Source organism: Lissotriton helveticus, chromosome 3_1 (genome assembly GCF_964261635.1).
Source record: "Lissotriton helveticus chromosome 3_1, aLisHel1.1, whole genome shotgun sequence".
NCBI lineage: Eukaryota > Metazoa > Chordata > Amphibia > Caudata > Salamandridae > Lissotriton > Lissotriton helveticus.
Window position 1 is genome coordinate 783682509 of NC_136061.1, and position 17628 is coordinate 783700136.

General features: G+C 46.5%; 1 protein-coding gene across 3 annotated transcripts in view; it reads left to right on the forward strand.

Annotated features, from left to right (window-relative positions):
• PDE3B (phosphodiesterase 3B) overlaps nucleotides 1–17628 on the forward strand; it is a 1530363-nt gene that overhangs the window by 1663 nt on the left and 1511072 nt on the right. The window lies entirely within an intron of this gene.

Consider the following 17628-nt stretch of genomic DNA (forward strand, 5'->3'; position numbering starts at 1 on the left):
ATGCAGCGCCAAACCGTGTTGTGGAGAGAGACATGATCCACATCAGTGGGAGGGGGGAGGAACTAAAAATAAAACGCTACTAGGCCATAACCGAAGCCCACTAGAATACCGACCGCAGAAGATAGTTGGATTCCAAACCCCAGAGGGGAAGAACTGTTAAAGCGAAAAACAGATGAGCACACCCATAACTCACATAGTGTTCTGAGAACAGGGACTGACTAAATCATAGGTAAAACATTCGTACAGACGCCCCATTAACTGGAGGTCAAATGGAGGTGCTAGAAAAAACACAACAGAAGGGGAAATAAAGCCTTTTCCGGGTGCTAATACTTTATCATCCATTCACCACCACTTCATGTATAAGTACCCTGACTTGCATGTCTATTGCATTTTTACGGATTGCTTACATGGTAGTAGAGTTTACGGCGGTTGTTTGCTATACTGACATTTCTGGCCACGCCGTAGAACAGAATAAGACAACATTTTCTCTCTCGTCTACCTTTAGAAATGTGCTTGATTTGTGTATGAATTGAACTACTCCAGAGGTATTTTCCCGTATCGTGTCCGCTGGGAATAGTATTCACTCAAGTAGCCAGAGCATTTATAATGTATAACGTTTCAGCATGGGTGTAGAAGGGCTCCATTCCCCTCTGCGGAAAACACCGCTAAGTAACCTCTAATGAACCATTAGCCTCGGAAAGAAACGATCTGCGTGTGATACACCTGCTGCCCATTCTTCGGCTGCCATAAATCACATACAATCCGTGTCTTCTTCCTTTGCTTTGGGTATCTTATTGGATTAGTTATTTAAAATGTATCCGCGCCAAGGCCTGTGATGACAGTAAACAGGCACACTGCGCACACGAGGTGCACATTTCTGAGGGGGGGGGGGGAGGGTGCAGCCTTTGCATGTTTTACTTTCTCATCAACTTGTTAATGGTAGTCACTTGAAATTATTATTTTTGGAAACGTAAAGTGCATAGCTGGAAAGGGACTTGTAGCCTACAAGTAGGGAAGGGTACGTGTCAGGGAGCTAATCAGTTTGCTTCTGGTCATCGAACACTCCCAACCGTAATACGGCTTTGTTTAACACTCGGACGGAGGAATACCACCGATACGGGTTCTTCTTGGAGTGATGCATTCGAAGTTAAATATTTTCATAACTGTCAATGGCAGTTTGCCTTTGGTGTTTTGGTATTAATTGCACATACTCGTGGCACGGGAATGCTTTACGTTGTTATTGCGTAACCAATGTTTTGTATTTCCTTTTTTTTATTTACGTTCACTAAGAAACATACTATCCTCCCAACTCAGCTTTTTGATTAGATTACGAGTACAAGTGGACCAGTTTTAACTTTATTTTTTCACCCAAGCTCACCTTTTCTTGTGCACATGTGTATTATGCTTGACTTTTTTTTTTTTTTTTAGAGCATCCTACCAAGACTGACCCGTGCAAGGAGGTACTCTGTGCGTGACTAGTTGAATTCTATGCTGAGATAGGTGGCTGTAGAAGCGGAAGTAATGTCAATAAGTATTTATGCAGAGGCAGCAGATGTTCACTTCAGTGGGTACACATGTGACTAGGCTGCATCACAGTACCCTTTTAAGGGGACCTTTGGAGGCGAGGTGTTTACTTGCTAATGATAACGTACCAAGCAGCCGTATTCCTGCAAATGTTTGACTGCTGGCCACCGTGCAGTATTTCACTTCAATGTGCTTCCGCGAATTAATGTGCAGACTGTAGTTTATTTTTTGTGATTTAAGTACGGTCTCAGATTTACTCTTAATCCATGTATACACTTAGTATATTCGCATTTTCTTTTTATAGGAAAAGTAAATTGGCACAATACATGTTGCATTCGAACAGCACTATCAGCTCTGCGTCTTATTAGCTTTAACTACAACTTCTATGCAGGCATTAGTTACGCATTCGAAATCATTTGGTCGTATCCTAAATTCGCACAGGAATAATCCGACCTGTTTGGCATTCGTAATTAGCCGGTTAAGGTTCATGCCGTATGGTTTGTCAGCTATATTTTGAAGCGTTCACGCTGACACGAATTGTTTAACGCAGTGAACGTGGTTTTCGAAAGAAGCAGTTTAAGATACACGGTTGCCTGGCCAAATTCACCACAACTTGGGTCAGTAGCATCCGCAGTGAGGCCTGTTCTACCTGTAAACACCAAGTCGTTGAATAAACATTTAATTGTGCTCAAAGACATTTGTTTTTGAAACGGGACTGAACTTTTTTTCGTAGATTTGTTCGCATTGAGTAAGGGTTTGGCGTAATATTTATTTACTTTTATAGAATAGGAGCCTGCATTTTACATCCTATACTTGATTACGAGCGGGGAGAGAGTGGTGTAGTACCATTTATCAACGTGTTTCGACGCTTTCTGTGTTTTATTTATTTTAGTTGTTAATTTTTTTTTCTTTGGCACCAAAAAGTTGATTTATTTGTCATATTGAGCTGTCACAGGCATGTGAACGTTAGATGTGCTTAAGTTAGCAGCCTGTTACTGAAATGCTACCCACTCCAATGTTCTTATGACTTGAATTTAGCTTTTTTAACATATCAAAATTCAGTGACCTAGTTTTTCTCTTTTTAATCCGAAAGAACAGCTGTATTTTATAGTGCAGTGTCACATTTTCCATTTTGTCTCAATATATGTCCACATGTATAGTCAGACCAGAACTTCAAATGTATAGTGTGTCCAAGAAACTCGGCATTTTTGTATAAATAGTGAATTAAGTTTACTGTACCAACCATGCTCCAAATTGTATTTAAAAAAAAATGTTCAAAGCATTAAAAATATTTTGTTTTGAAGTTTTGCATTAATATTTTACGTTATTTGCATTTTAAGAAGATAAAAATGAACTGAAAATGAGGCACATTTCAACTTGCTGTGACTCTAGTCTGTTTAATCTTGAGAACATGTAAGACCTGGTAACCAAGCCTTCTCTTGCAAAGCTTGATTTAGTTAAATTTTCATTGTTTAAACATTTTTAAAACACGTGGACATTTCTAACCTTGCTTCATTGTTTATATACTTGACTTGCTTTTTACATTTCTACAGCTGTAACTTTAAAGTCCATTTCACATGGCTGAGGGGCAATGACCCTGCCCCCCCCCCCCACGTCCGGAATGAGGCCTAGAGCTTGAGTATTGATGGACAGAGGGTTCGCTGTTGGTTACATTTACTATAATCTTCGCACAAATTGGAGAGTCTGAGATCATGCCTTATGTTATGTAAGGCCAATTGGAGTGTTTTTTTGATGATGAATAACGTTACGGGTAGTAAAAAGAGTCCCAATATATTTACCCCTTAGAATATCTGTCCAGTAAGCAATTGGCACCATCGTTTGAGTGTTAGTTGTGATGGAACTAATTTGCAATGTTTGCATTTGAATATATATATTTTTGCATAATTTTAGTTTTTTTGGTAACAGAGGCTTGGACTTGTCTCTAATTGTGAAAAGTCTCAATTTGTATCTTATGAATATGTATTACAGCATTTAAGGTGACATGGTATGGTTTCCCTTTCTTTAAATACTTGTACTCTATTAACCTTTTGGTTAGTTAACATCTGTATCCACTCATACGTTGGACAGAGAACTCACCAGCTTGATGTCTTGGGTCTGCTTCTGATAGTTGGAGACAAACATCTCATATTGAAACTGGTAAAGTTAGGACACCCTTCGAAGGGCTAGCTGCATATTGTGGATTTTTTTAAATTTTAATTTCTTATAGCATGTCTAAAATCATAGTATAATTTAGCTTCATTTTATACATTGAATAAAATATCCATGTAGTGCCACTTCATTTGCATACGTCATCTAATATAACTATATACTTGATTTTTGCTTTTGTTTTCTAAACCTGGTCTCTATCATGAGATTAGCTAGGCTCTATGGAATACCCTGTTATTAATTAGTATAAGGACCACTTTCCCGACATGGCCTCATAACCTCAGATTCTGTCTTCAAACCTAGGCAAAATTTCTCTTTTGAAACGTTACATGTTCCACTATGTGGGCAGAGCTGGTCTGTTAATCAATAGGGGAGTTAGGGTTACAAGTAAAAACCATTTCAAATGAAACCTTTAGTGTTAAGCTTCTGGTAATGTATGTTTACAATAAAACTACAAAGTGTAAGATTCGTAGGAATTCTCATTGTCTGATTGCAAGTGTTAGCGGCAGAGTTCGAGTTGTGTGGTGTTTTTAAGCATATCTTCTTAACCAATTCTGGCCTCCACTTCAAAGATAGTGAAGTATTCATAGATCAAACATTAACTATATGTTAAATATATAAAGTACCCCACCATCGTTTGATTTGTAAGGGATCTTGAAGGATTTTTTTTTTTTTGATGAGCAAATGTAACTCATAACTTCCTCCCATTCACTGTAAATTTCCTCATTTATTACATCACTCATCACATGTTATATGACCCCATCGATAACCTCACTATATCACCTGAAATGAATATATATGATATTATAAGATATAAGTAAGATATTGTAATTAACTTGTAATTAACTCTAAGATTAAGGGCACATTTATTAATGAAACTATTTTATCAGTCTACTGTAAACCTGTTGGTAGAAGGATGCCAATATTTGATAATGCCTCTATATCTGGGGTAACAGTTATGCTAATAACTTCGGCGCTGTTTGACGACTCTTCATAACGTTTTCCCAAAAAGTAATTCACCTCCGCTTCATGATGAACAGTTTCAGGATCATCTGTCAAGCAGGAGCTTGGGTCGGGGGAGGACACAGTTTCCTCATGCAATGTTCCTAGGGAAATTGAGAAATAATGTAGCAAAAATGGCTGATCGGAATTACATCAGATTTTGCAGAAAGCTAGACGTTGATCCAGAAATTGTACTTTAAAAAAAGTTTTATAGTGGGAATCTGTTCAATAGTTTTTGCGAAACTAATGTTTAACATGTATGCATATTTCACGCTGTGGAGCATCCGCAGACTCAACAGATCAAATGATCTGATCTGATTGGCTGCCGCAACATCAACAAAGATTTTGCAGCAGGCAGTTTAGGATTCGGGGACTCAGTCCCTGCCCTGTAAAAGATTAGAAAAATAAAAGATCTAAAAGGACAGTGTAGTTATACCCTGACACCCTCTGTCCGGTGGGCCAAAAACATCTATATATTTTTTTTGGTCGGTACAGTGGATCAATGTCAAAGCTGGAAACAAAGTTGTGTTCCCACCCTCTGCAATATTAATTCCCCTTGGGTCGGCCAGGAGGATAGCCACATTTGTATTTTAGGGGAGGGGGCATGCAGCTCACTCCATGAGTTTTTAGATTGCCACAGGGACCCCATCCCATAGAGCTGTATCGTGATATTAAGTGTAGGGGTGCGTGTTGCTCCCCTCTTCAAATCATTACATAACCCCAGGGCCTAAGATATAAAAAGCTAAAAAAACAATTAAAAGAGCTAAAAAACAAGTAGATCAGATTCCAGAGAGTGGTGTCCCTGAGCTGTTTAAAATGGCTCAGGGAGGGATGCCGAGTGCCCCTCCCTACAAATAAAAAATATAGCTAGAGTATGAAATGAGTGAAGTAGCTCCTCATTTCACATTTACTGCTCCAGCTAGGGAGGGCTCCATAATGTTCTGCAAGCGCTCTTATTTTAATTTTGTAATTTATTTTGTAATGCTTGTTGTGCCCATAGATGAGTTTGGGACACCACCATGTTGGGGGGGCTACTGGGACCACAGCACCCCACCTAGGAACACTTAAAAAAAAAGTTGCAGAAAATCTTCTTCTCTTCATTTAATTCTTGATGCCAGGAGGGCTTAATATATATATATATATATATATATATATATATATATATATATATATATATATATATTTTAAAGCACTCCGAGTTGGCACAATATGCTCTTTAGCTAAACTAGCTTTTTGTGCTTAGTCCTACGCCTGCTTCGTTTGGCTTGAATAATGTTGAAGAAAGACCCAACACATGTTTATGGGTTTTAAGAAGAATCATGCGTTGTGTAAAATACTTGTGACGGTGACTATTATAATCCATTACAATGCATGTAGATGGAAATACATTGCATTACATAGTTAATGATTAATTGTATTGGTTTATTGACCAAGCCAATAACTCAGCTTTTTATATGTTGATGTGCTGAACCCTTGATATAGCCAGTAGGTCTTCTTATTATATTTTGGTGTTCTGATTCCTTGACAAAGCCAGTAGGTCTACCTTACTTATGACACCCTTTATATTTTTACTTTAAGTTAAAAACAAAAACAAAAAATATGGTGCCCATGAAAAAACCCAAAGGTTAACATAATGTTATAGTTATGTGAAAATGATCAGGGACACGGAATGTTTTTTAAACTTTAAACAAAAAAAAATTTGATTTACCAGTTCAAGTTATCATAAGTAACTAACTTTTCCCCTCCTGTTCATTCCTTATATCCTCACATATTACATCACTTGTGACATATTCAAAGACTGCATTGATCACATTCCTTATGAGATCTGAAATCACATAATTGATAACATTGTGCATAGTATAGGTGCGAGTTGACGTTATTAATTAAATGGAAGTATATGCTGGAATAATTTCATGCTGAAAACACATGATGGGAAAGATCAAGATTTCCTCCAGTCCATCTCACTGCACAATATGCCTTGTAAGAAATGTGGACTTCGATTATTGATCTCTGTGCCCAAATGCATTGGGTAGTGTACAGGGGCCAATGTAGCATAAGTTCACAGGCCCCACTTAGGGAGCCATTTCTGCACCAACTTGAAACCCCTGTATAGCTATGTGCGCAACTTTAGCTAGTCATGCCATTCATAAGTGTGACATTCGAACCCCGCTGCCATTCCCCCCTCATCCAAAAGGATTCCATTGCACAATCATAGGACTAATGAACTGCAGATTATGGCATCTAATAAGCAAGGTGGCGATGATTAATTCTTGCAATTGATAAATGCAGTGTTCTAGATGCCATGATGTTGAATTTTGTCAAGTTTTAGGCTACCTTTAGAAGATTGGGACATTTATTGACCCTAATTTGGTTTGCGTAACATCACATATTTACAGTGTTTAGAAATGGTAACGGGGTATTGCATTTGGTGCTTGGTTAAACAAAAAAAGTACTGTGTTGGCTTCTTCTTGGAGACGGATCAGCAGATGCTCATACTATGTGACTTAACCCCTTCGCTGCGGTGCGAAATCTGCTGCAGTGTGGGGGGGGGGGCTTGGTGCTGTGGTACTCATGCCTGCTCCCGGCTGGCATAAATCATGGTGGGCGTGTGCTCGTGACGGCCGGGAGCTGTCAGAACTCCGCCACTGATTAATTGTTCCGCACAGGCGGGGAATTAACAGCTCGTGGGCGGAGCGGCAACGTTCTGACTGCTTCCGGGCCCTCATGAGCACACGCCTACTGTGACTCATGATGGCCGAGAGCTTTCATGAGCACCGAAAAGGTAAATGAGTGAATACGGACTATCTGTTAGTAAAATAAAACTTCCCAAATATCGCCAACAGGATTAATATTATTTTGTCAAGTAACGATTCTAGCAAATTGTTTTTACCACATGATCTTTTATCACTTCAAAGTGTTAGTGGGGGAAGATGTACACACTGTTCAATACACATCTGTAAACAAAATTCATAAGCGAGAGAGACAAGTACTTTTCTAAATCTTTTCCAGTTATTCCTCTACCCCCACAGTTTCGTTAGCACTTTTATTTCTTTCCTATTTCCCTTTAACAATGTCAAAAACTGTATTGAACGGGCCTAACTGGGTCCCTCTAGCAGGCTTGCTCTCCTTTGCTTTCAGCCTGAACTTGTAATTTTTTCCCAGTCTGGCGCGACCAGATAACTACAGTTGGCGTTTTATGCTTGTGCTTTTTGGTGCTTTTTTCACTTAAATATTCAAAAATACATCTCCAATTCTACTGACTGGATTTTTGTTGTTTTGGCCTTAAATTATTTATTACAATTTGGTCTTTCTAATTTAGTGTGGGATTCTTCTTGTGCAAATGTCTCGACTTTATTGCTATTTGAAGAGCTGCATAAATACCTTACACGTTGACTCCAAGTTAAGCCTGACTGATCATTGCCAAGCTGCTATAGGATTAAGCACAGGTTAATTTGGGGGTTGCTTGTGTCTCACACCGACCAAGATTATGGTTCTTGCTTTAGTAGCACCTCCCGCCAGTAACCCTCTTGTAATTTCTTCAGACTGATCCAGCTATAGTCTCTCTCAAGTCCAGGAAGGCAGTTCGATCAACGCAAAAAAAGTGCAGGAAGGCAGGTGACGCATGTCTCTTGTGGGGTGGAAACATTACAAAGGGATTGGGTTGGGGAGGGGGTCTCCTAGATAACTATGGGCTGGGAAGGGACTCGGGAAAATTAACTAGCTTCTCCTTCCTCAACATCCAAATGTCTGACCTGCTACTAGGAAGACCTGGAATGTTCTGGGAGATAGCCTGTAATATCTGTTGTCTCCTGCTCTCTCTCCAGATCTCCTCCATCTTGGGTACCACATATGTATATCTAATATAAGATTGGACCCTGTTTGGCCACAACCACCTATGTCTTATTCTCTCCGCATTCATCCTGTACACACACAGGTTAAGTACATACATTGATTTCCCACATGGCAAGTGCCAGTAGGCAATGGGTAAAAGGCCAGTCAAATAGTACAATCAGTCCATAGTCTACAATGCGGTGAAGTGACTTTAGTCACTCTTACCAAAAGGAGAATACACTTGCCGAGTCCCTGAGACCACAGATCCCTGTTGTCTGTGTCTCTCTATAGTGTGGAAAAACCTCAGCTTTAATGTATGATCTTCATATGTGCTGAGGTCGAATCAAAACACTACAGCTTGCTCTTGTGAATTTGAGGCAGGGATGCACACTCACTAGAGCAGGAGATCATTTGCTATCCCAGCAATGACCTATACAGCCGTAGAACTTAATTGATGTACAGTTCTGGTCCTCGTTAAATACATACAATGCCATTGCTTGTTACTGTAGATGTGGCTCTTTTCACAACTCCAAATGTTTGAGGTACTTTAATTTCAAATACAGCCTACATGAGTGACTTTCATGAGAACACAATTGAGCCACGAGTAAGTGTCCACCTCGTTAATTCCCCTTTAATTTCAGGTGCTGTGAATTTGTAACATAAGCTGCCAAGCATGATTCTCTGTCCCATACGAACGCATAATCGCCAAATAAGAATGTGTGATGATTTTTCCCTTATTTTATGTTCTAGTTTGTAGACTTGGACTGAGTGAAGGAGTGTGCTTTGTATGTAAAGTTTTGGGGATGGTTGGCCACAACGCAAAAAATTATTGTGCATTTTTATCTAACGCTTTGCACACATCTTCATTGTCGCATGGTAAATCTGACTTCATCAGAAAAGTTCTCTATTTTTCTCTAAGCATGTGGGCAAGCATACTTTATCCTCTTATTAGGGCCCTGTGGCAAGTCGCTAATGCTTTTTTAGGTTTCGACCTGGCGATCTGCGCAAGCAGTTCGCGCAGGTGAAATCTTTTGTTTACCATATAGACTATTGGAACGTCCCCCACCTCCCATTGGCTAGCTCCATAAATGGAGGCTAGCCATTGGGAGCCGGATCTGTCCGTCAAGGCCGGACCAGATTCGGGGGCGTTCCCGCGATTTTTTCCCTCTCCGCCTCTGCGATGTCGTCATCGCGGCGGTGGGCGGAGCTTCGTTTTTTTTCCTTCTGTGTTTGTTTTGGTCATTCCATGCGAGGAAGCCCAGGTGAGTGCTTGTTTTTTAGTGGTGGAGCACGTGAATTCAGTGTACGTTAGTTAAAAATACATGATGAAGACACAGGCCACGATCTGGCTGTTCATCAAGTGCATGGGCGCTAAAACTAATTTTTGCCCATTTATTTGTAGTGAGGACTACGCAGTGGTTTGTCTGATGTGAAATTGCTCGGCTGATCCCCTTTGTTGCAGCATGCATAACTTTTCATTCTTTCAGTTCGACTTTACAGTCCGTTTTAATAATGTCCTTAAAACTGCGGGTGTTCAGTTCCCAAACGGCCTAAATAGACTCGTATGGGCTAAGCATCTCGTGCCCCTCGTGAGACACTTGTAAAACTGCTCATAAGATTTGCAACAGGGAGTTTTTTCATGGTTTGGCATTTTTCGTAATGCATTACAGTTGAATGTATATAGCGCTTCATATCCTAACCGCACTGCAAAGCGCTGAAGAGCATCATAGAGAGTGCAGAGTGGAGAGTGCATGGGGAGTGGAGAGTGCATGGGGAGTGCAGAGTGCATGGGGAGTGCAGAGTGCATGGGGAGTGCAGAGTGCATGGGGAGTGCAGAGTGCATGGGGAGTGCATAGGGAGTGGAGAGTGCATAGGGAATGGAGAGTGCATAGGGAATGGAGAGTGCATAGGGAATGGAGAGTGCACAGGGAGTGGAGAGTGCACAGGGAGTGGAGAGTGCACAGGGAGTGGAGAGTGCACAGGGAGTGGAGAGTGCACAGGGAGTGGAGAGTGCACAGGGAGTGGAGAGTGCATAGGGAGTGCAGAGTGGAGAGTGCATAGGAAGTGCAGAGTGGAGAGTGCATAGGGAGTGGAGAGTGGAGAGTGCATAGGGAGTGGAGAGTGGAGAGTGCATAGGGAGTGGAGAGTGCATAGGGAGTGGAGAGTGCATAGGGAGTGGAGAGTGCATAGGGAGTGGAGAGTGCATAGGGAGTGGAGAGTGCATAGGGAGTGGAGAGTGCATAGGGAGTGGAGAGTGCATAGGGAGTGCAGAGTGGAGAGTGCATAGGGAGTGGAGAGTGCATAGGGAGTGGAGAGTGCATAGGGAGTGGAGAGTGCATAGGGAGTGGAGAGTGCATAGGGAGTGGAGAGTGCATAGGGAGTGGAGAGTGCATAGGGAGTGGAGAGTGCATAGGGAGTGGAGAGTGCATAGGGAGTGGAGAGTGCACAGGGAGTGGAGAGTGCACAGGGAGTGGAGAGTGCACAGGGAGTGGAGAGTGCACAGGAAGTGCAGAGTGCACAGGGAGTGCAGAGTGCACAGGAAGTGCAGAGTGCATAGGAAGTGGAGAGTGCATAGGGAGTGGAGAGTGCATAGGGAGTGGAGAGTGCATAGGGAGTGGAGAGTGCATGGGGAGTGGAGAGTGCATGGGGAGTGGAGAGTGCATGGGGAGTGGAGAGTGCATGGGGAGTGGAGAGTGCATGGGGAGTGCATAGGGAGTGGAGAGTGCATAGGGAGTGGAGAGTGCATAGGGAGTGGAGAGTGCATAGGGAGTGGAGAGTGCATAGGGAGTGGAGAGTGCATAGGGAGTGGAGAGTGCATAGAGAGTGGAGAGTGCATAGAGAGTGGAGAGTGCATAGAGAGTGCAGAGTGGAGAGTGCATAGGGAGTGGAGAGTGGAGAGTGCATAGGGAGTGGAGAGTGGAGAGTGCATAGGGAGTGGAGAGTGGAGAGTGCATAGGGAGTGCAGAGTGGAGAGTGCATAGGGAGTGCAGAGTGGAGAGTGCATAGGGAGTGGAGAGTGGAGAGTGCATAGGGAGTGGAGAGTGCATAGGGAGTGGAGAGTGCATAGGGAGTGGAGAGTGCATAGGGAGTGGAGAGTGCATAGGGAGTGGAGAGTGCATAGGGAGTGGAGAGTGCATAGGGAGTGGAGAGTGCATAGGGAGTGGAGAGTGCATAGGGAGTGGAGAGTGCATAGAGAGTGGAGAGTGCATAGAGAGTGGAGAGTGCATAGAGAGTGGAGAGTGCATAGAGAGTGGAGAGTGCATAGAGAGTGGAGAGTGCATAGAGAGTGGAGAGTGCATAGAGAGTGGAGAGTGCATAGAGAGTGCAGAGTGGAGAGTGCATAAGGAGTGGAGAGTGGAGAGTGCATAGGGAGTGGAGAGTGGAGAGTGCATAGGGAGTGGAGAGTGGAGAGTGCATAGGGAGTGGAGAGTGCATAGGGAGTGGAGAGTGCATAGGGAGTGGAGAGTGGAGAGTGCATAGGGAGTGGAGAGTGCATAGGGAGTGGAGAGTGCATAGGGAGTGGAGAGTGCATAGGGAGTGGAGAGTGCATAGGGAGTGGAGAGTGCATAGGGAGTGGAGAGTGCATAGGGAGTGGAGAGTGCATAGGCAGTGGAGAGTGCATAGGGAATGGAGAGTGCATAGAGAGTGGAGAGTGCATAGAGAGTGGAGAGTGCATAGAGCATAGGGAGTGGAGAGTGCATAGGGAGTGGAGAGTGCATAGAGAGTGCAGAGTGGAGAGTGCATAGGGAGTGGAGAGTGCATAGGGAGTGGAGAGTGCATAGGGAGTGGAGAGTGCATAGGGAGTGGAGAGTGCATAGGGAGTGGAGAGTGCATAGGGAGTGGAGAGTGCATAGGGAGTGGAGAGTGCATAGGGAGTGGAGAGTGCATAGGGAGTGGAGAGTGCATAGGGAGTGGAGAGTGCATAGGGAGTGGAGAGTGCATAGGGAGTGGAGAGTGCATAGGGAGTGGAGAGTGGAGAGTGCATAGGGAGTGGAGAGTGGAGAGTGCATAGGGAGTGGAGAGTGGAGAGTGCATAGGGAGTGGAGAGTGGAGAGTGCATAGGGAGTGGAGAGTGGAGAGTGCATAGGGAGTGGAGAGTGGAGAGTGCATAGGGAGTGGAGAGTGGAGAGTGCATAGGGAGTGGAGAGTGCATAGGGACTGCAGAGTGCATAGGGACTGCAGAGTGCATAGGGACTGCAGAGTGCATAGGGACTGCAGAGTGCATAGGGACTGCAGAGTGCATAGGGACTGCAGAGTGCATAGGGACTGCAGAGTGCATAGGGACTGCAGAGTGCATAGGGACTGCAGAGTGCATAGGGACTGCAGAGTGCATAGGGACTGCAGAGTGGGGAGTGGAGAGTGCATAGGGAGTGGAGAGTGGGGAGTGGAGAGTGCATAGGGAGTGGAGAGTGGGGAGTGGAGAGTGCATAGGGAGTGGAGAGTGGGGAGTGGAGAGTGCATAGGGAGTGGAGAGTGGGGAGTGGAGAGTGCATAGGGAGTGGAGAGTGGGGAGTGGAGAGTGCATAGGGAGTGGGGAGTGGAGAGTGCATAGGGAGTGGAGAGTGGAGAGTGCATAGGGAGTGCAGAGTGGAGAGTGCATAGGGAGTGCAGAGTGGAGAGTGCATAGGGAGTGGAGAGTGGAGAGTGGAGAGTGCATAGGGAGTGGAGAGTGGAGAGTGCATAGGGAGTGCAGAGTGGAGAGTGCATAGGGAGTGCAGAGTGGAGAGTGCATAGGGAGTGGAGAGTGGAGAGTGCATAGGGAGTGGAGAGTGGAGAGTGCATAGGGAGTGGAGAGTGGAGAGTGCATAGGGAGTGCAGAGTGGAGAGTGCATAGGGACTGCAGAGTGCATAGGGACTGCAGAGTGCATAGGGACTGCAGAGTGCATAGGGACTGCAGAGTGGGGAGTGGAGAGTGCATAGGGAGTGCAGAGTGGAGAGTGCAGAGTGGAGAGTGCATAGGGAGTGCATAGGGAGTGCAGAGTGCATAGGGAGTGCAGAGTGGAGAGTGCATAGGGAGTGCAGAGTGCATAGGGAGTGCAGAGTGGAGAGTGCAGAGTAGAGAGTGCAGAGTGGAGAGTGCAGAGTAGAGAGTGCAGAGTGCATAGGGAGTGGAGAGTAGAGAGTGCATAGGGAGTGGAGAGTGCATAGGGAGTGGAGAGTAGAGAGTGCATAGGGAGTGGAGAGTGGAGAGTGCATGGAGAGTGGAGAGTGCATAGGGAGTGGAGAGTGCATAGGGAGTGGAGAGTGCATAGGGAGTGGAGAGTGCATAGAGAGTGGAGAGTGGAGAGTGCATGGAGAGTGGAGAGTGCATAGGGAGTGGAGAGTGCATAGGGAGTGGAGAGTGCATAGGGAGTGGAGAGTGCATAGAGAGTGGAGAGTGCAGAGTGCATAGGGACTGCAGAGTGCATAGGGAGTGCAGAGTGGGGAGTGGAGAGTGCATAGGGAGTGGAGAGTGCATAGGGAGTGGAGAGTGGAGAGTGCATAGGGAGTGGAGAGTGCATAGGGAGTGGAGAGTGCATAGGGAGTGCAGAGTGGAGAGTGCGTAGGGAGTGCAGAGTGGAGAGTGCATAGGGAGTGCATAGGGAGTGCAGAGTGCATAGGGAGTGCAGAGTGCATAGGGAGTGCAGAGTGGAGAGTGCATAGGGAGTGGAGAGTGCATAGGGAGTGGAGAGTGCATAGGGAGTGGAGAGTGCAGAGTGCATAGGGAGAGGAGAGTGCAGAGTGCATAGGGAGTGGAGAGTAGAGAGTGCATAGGGAGTGGAGAGTGGGGAGTGCATAGGGAGTGGAGAGTGCATAGAGAGTGCATAGGGAGTGGAGAGTGCATAGGGAGTGGAGAGTGCATAGGGAGTGGAGAGTGCATAGGGAGTGGAGAGTGCATAGGGAGTGGAGAGTGCATAGGGAGTGGAGAGTGCATATGGAGTGCAGAGTGGAGAGTGCATAGGGAGTGCAGAGTGCATAGGGAGTGCAGAGTGGAGAGTGCAGAGTAGAGAGTGCAGAGTGGAGAGTGCAGAGTAGAGAGTGCAGAGTGCATAGGGAGTGGAGAGTAGAGAGTGCATAGGGAGTGGAGAGTGCATAGAGAGTGGAGAGTGGAGAGTGCATGGAGAGTGGAGAGTGCATAGGGAGTGGAGAGTGCATAGGGAGTGGAGAGTGCATAGGGAGTGGAGAGTGCATAGAGAGTGGAGAGTGGAGAGTGCATGGAGAGTGGAGAGTGCATAGGGAGTGGAGAGTGCATAGGGAGTGGAGAGTGCATAGAGAGTGGAGAGTGCAGAGTGCATAGGGACTGCAGAGTGCATAGGGAGTGCAGAGTGGGGAGTGGAGAGTGCATAGGGAGTGGAGAGTGCATAGGGAGTGGAGAGTGCATAGGGAGTGGAGAGTGCATAGGGAGTGGAGAGTGGAGAGTGCATAGGGAGTGGAGAGTGCATAGGGAGTGGAGAGTGCATAGGGAGTGGAGAGTGCATAGGGAGTGGAGAGTGCATAGGGAGTGCAGAGTGGAGAGTGCAGAGTGCATAGGGAGTGGAGAGTGGAGAGTGCATAGGGAGTGGAGAGTGCATAGGGAGTGGAGAGTGCATAGAGCATAGGGAGTGGAGAGTGCGTGGAGAGTGGAGAGTGCATAGGGAGTGGAGAGTGGAGAGTGCATAGGGAGTGGAGAGTGGAGAGTGCATAGGGAGTGGAGAGTGGAGAGTGCATAGGGAGTGGAGAGTGGAGAGTGCATAGGGAGTGGAGAGTGGAGAGTGCATAGGGAGTGGAGAGTGCATAGGGAGTGGAGAGTGCATAGGGACTGCAGAGTGCATAGGGACTGCAGAGTGCATAGGGACTGCAGAGTGCATAGGGACTGCAGAGTGCATAGGGACTGCAGAGTGCATAGGGACTGCAGAGTGCATAGGGACTGCAGAGTGCATAGGGACTGCAGAGTGCATAGGGACTGCAGAGTGCATAGGGACTGCAGAGTGCATAGGGACTGCAGAGTGCATAGGGACTGCAGAGTGCATAGGGACTGCAGAGTGCATAGGGACTGCAGAGTGCATAGGGACTGCAGAGTGCATAGGGACTGCAGAGTGCATAGGGACTGCAGAGTGCATAGGGACTGCAGAGTGCATAGGGAGTGGAGAGTGCATAGGGAGTGGAGAGTGCATAGGGAGTGGAGAGTGCATAGGGAGTGGAGAGTGCATAGGGAGTGGAGAGTGCATATGGAGTGGAGAGTGCATAGGGAGTGCAGAGTGGAGAGTTCAGAGTGCATAGGGAGTGGAGAGTGGAGAGTGCATAGGGAGTGGAGAGTGCATAGGGAGTGGAGAGTGCATAGAGCATAGGGAGTGGAGAGTGCGTGGAGAGTGGAGAGTGCATAGGGAGTGGAGAGTGGAGAGTGCATAGGGAGTGGAGAGTGCATGGGGAGTGGAGAGTGCATGGGGAGTGGAGAGTGCATAGGGAGTGGAGAGTGCATGGGGAGTGGAGAGTGCATGGGGAGTGGAGAGTGCATGGGGAGTGGAGAGTGCATAGGGAGTGGAGAGTGCATAGGGAGTGCAGAGTGGAGAGTGCATAGGGAGTGCAGAGTGGAGAGTGCATAGGGAGTGCAGAGTGGAGAGTATAGGGAGTGCAGAGTGCATAGGGAGTGCAGAGTGCATAGGGAGTGCAGAGTGGAGAGTGCATAGGGAGTGCAGAGTGCATAGGGAGTGCAGAGTGGAGAGTAGAGAGTGCAGAGTGCATAGGGAGTGGAGAGTGGAGAGTAGAGAGTGCAGAGTGCATAGGGAGTGGAGAGTGCATAGGGAGTGGAGAGTGCATAGGGAGTGGAGAGTGCATAGGGAGTGGAGAGTGCATAGGGAGTGGAGAGTGCATAGGGAGTGGAGAGTGCATAGGGAGTGGAGAGTGCATAGGGAGTGGAGAGTGCATAGGGAGTGGAGAGTGCATAGGGAGTGGAGAGTGCATAGAGAGTGGAGAGTGCATAGAGAGTGGAGAGTGCATAGAGAGTGGAGAGTGCATAGAGAGTGGAGAGTGCATAGGGAGTGGAGAGTGCATAGGGAGTGGAGAGTGCATAGGGAGTGGAGAGTGCATAGGGAGTGGAGAGTGCATAGGGAGTGGAGAGTGCATAGGGAGTGGAGAGTGCATAGGGAGTGGAGAGTGCATAGGGAGTGGAGAGTGCATAGGGAGTGGAGAGTGCATAGGGAGTGGAGAGTGGAGAGTGCATAGGGAGTGCAGAGTGCATAGGGAGTGCATAGGGAGTGCAGAGTGCATAGGGAGTGCAGAGTGCATAGGGAGTGCAGAGTGGAGAGTGCATAGGGAGTGCAGAGTGCATAGGGAGTGCAGAGTGGAGAGTGCATAGGGAGTGGAGAGTGCATAGGGAGTGGAGAGTGGAGAGTGCATAGGGAGTGGAGAGTGGAGAGTGCATAGGGAGTGGAGAGTAGGGAGTGGAGAGTGGAGAGTGCATAGGGAGTGGAGAGTGGAGAGTGCATAGGGAGTGGAGAGTGCATAGGGAGTGGAGAGTGCATAGGGAGTGGAGAGTGCATAGGGAGTGGAGAGTGCATAGGGAGTGGAGAGTGGAGAGTGCATAGGGAGTGCAGAGTGGAGAGTGCATAGGGAGTGCAGAGTGCATAGGGAGTGGAGAGTGGAGAGTGCATAGGGAGTGGAGAGTGCATAGGGAGTGCAGAGTGGAGAGTGCATAGGGAGTGCAGAGTGCATAGGGAGTGCAGAGTGGAGAGTGCATAGGGAGTGCAGAGTGGAGAGTGCATAGGGAGTGGAGAGTGCATAGGGAGTGCAGAGTGGAGAGTGCATAGGGAGTGCAGAGTGGAGAGTGCATAGGGAGTGGAGAGTGGAGAGTGCATAGGGAGTGGAGAGTGGAGAGTGCATAGGGAGTGGAGAGTGCATAGGGAGTGGAGAGTGCAGAGTGCATAGGGACTGCAGAGTGCATAGGGAGTGCAGAGTGGGGAGTGGAGAGTGCATAGGGAGTGGAGAGTGCATAGGGAGTGGAGAGTGCATAGGGAGTGCAGAGTGGAGAGTGCATAGGGAGTGGAGAGTGCATAGGGAGTGGAGAGTGCATAGGGAGTGGAGAGTGCATAGGGAGTGGAGAGTGCATAGGGAGTGCAGAGTGGAGAGTGCATAGGGAGTGCATAGGGA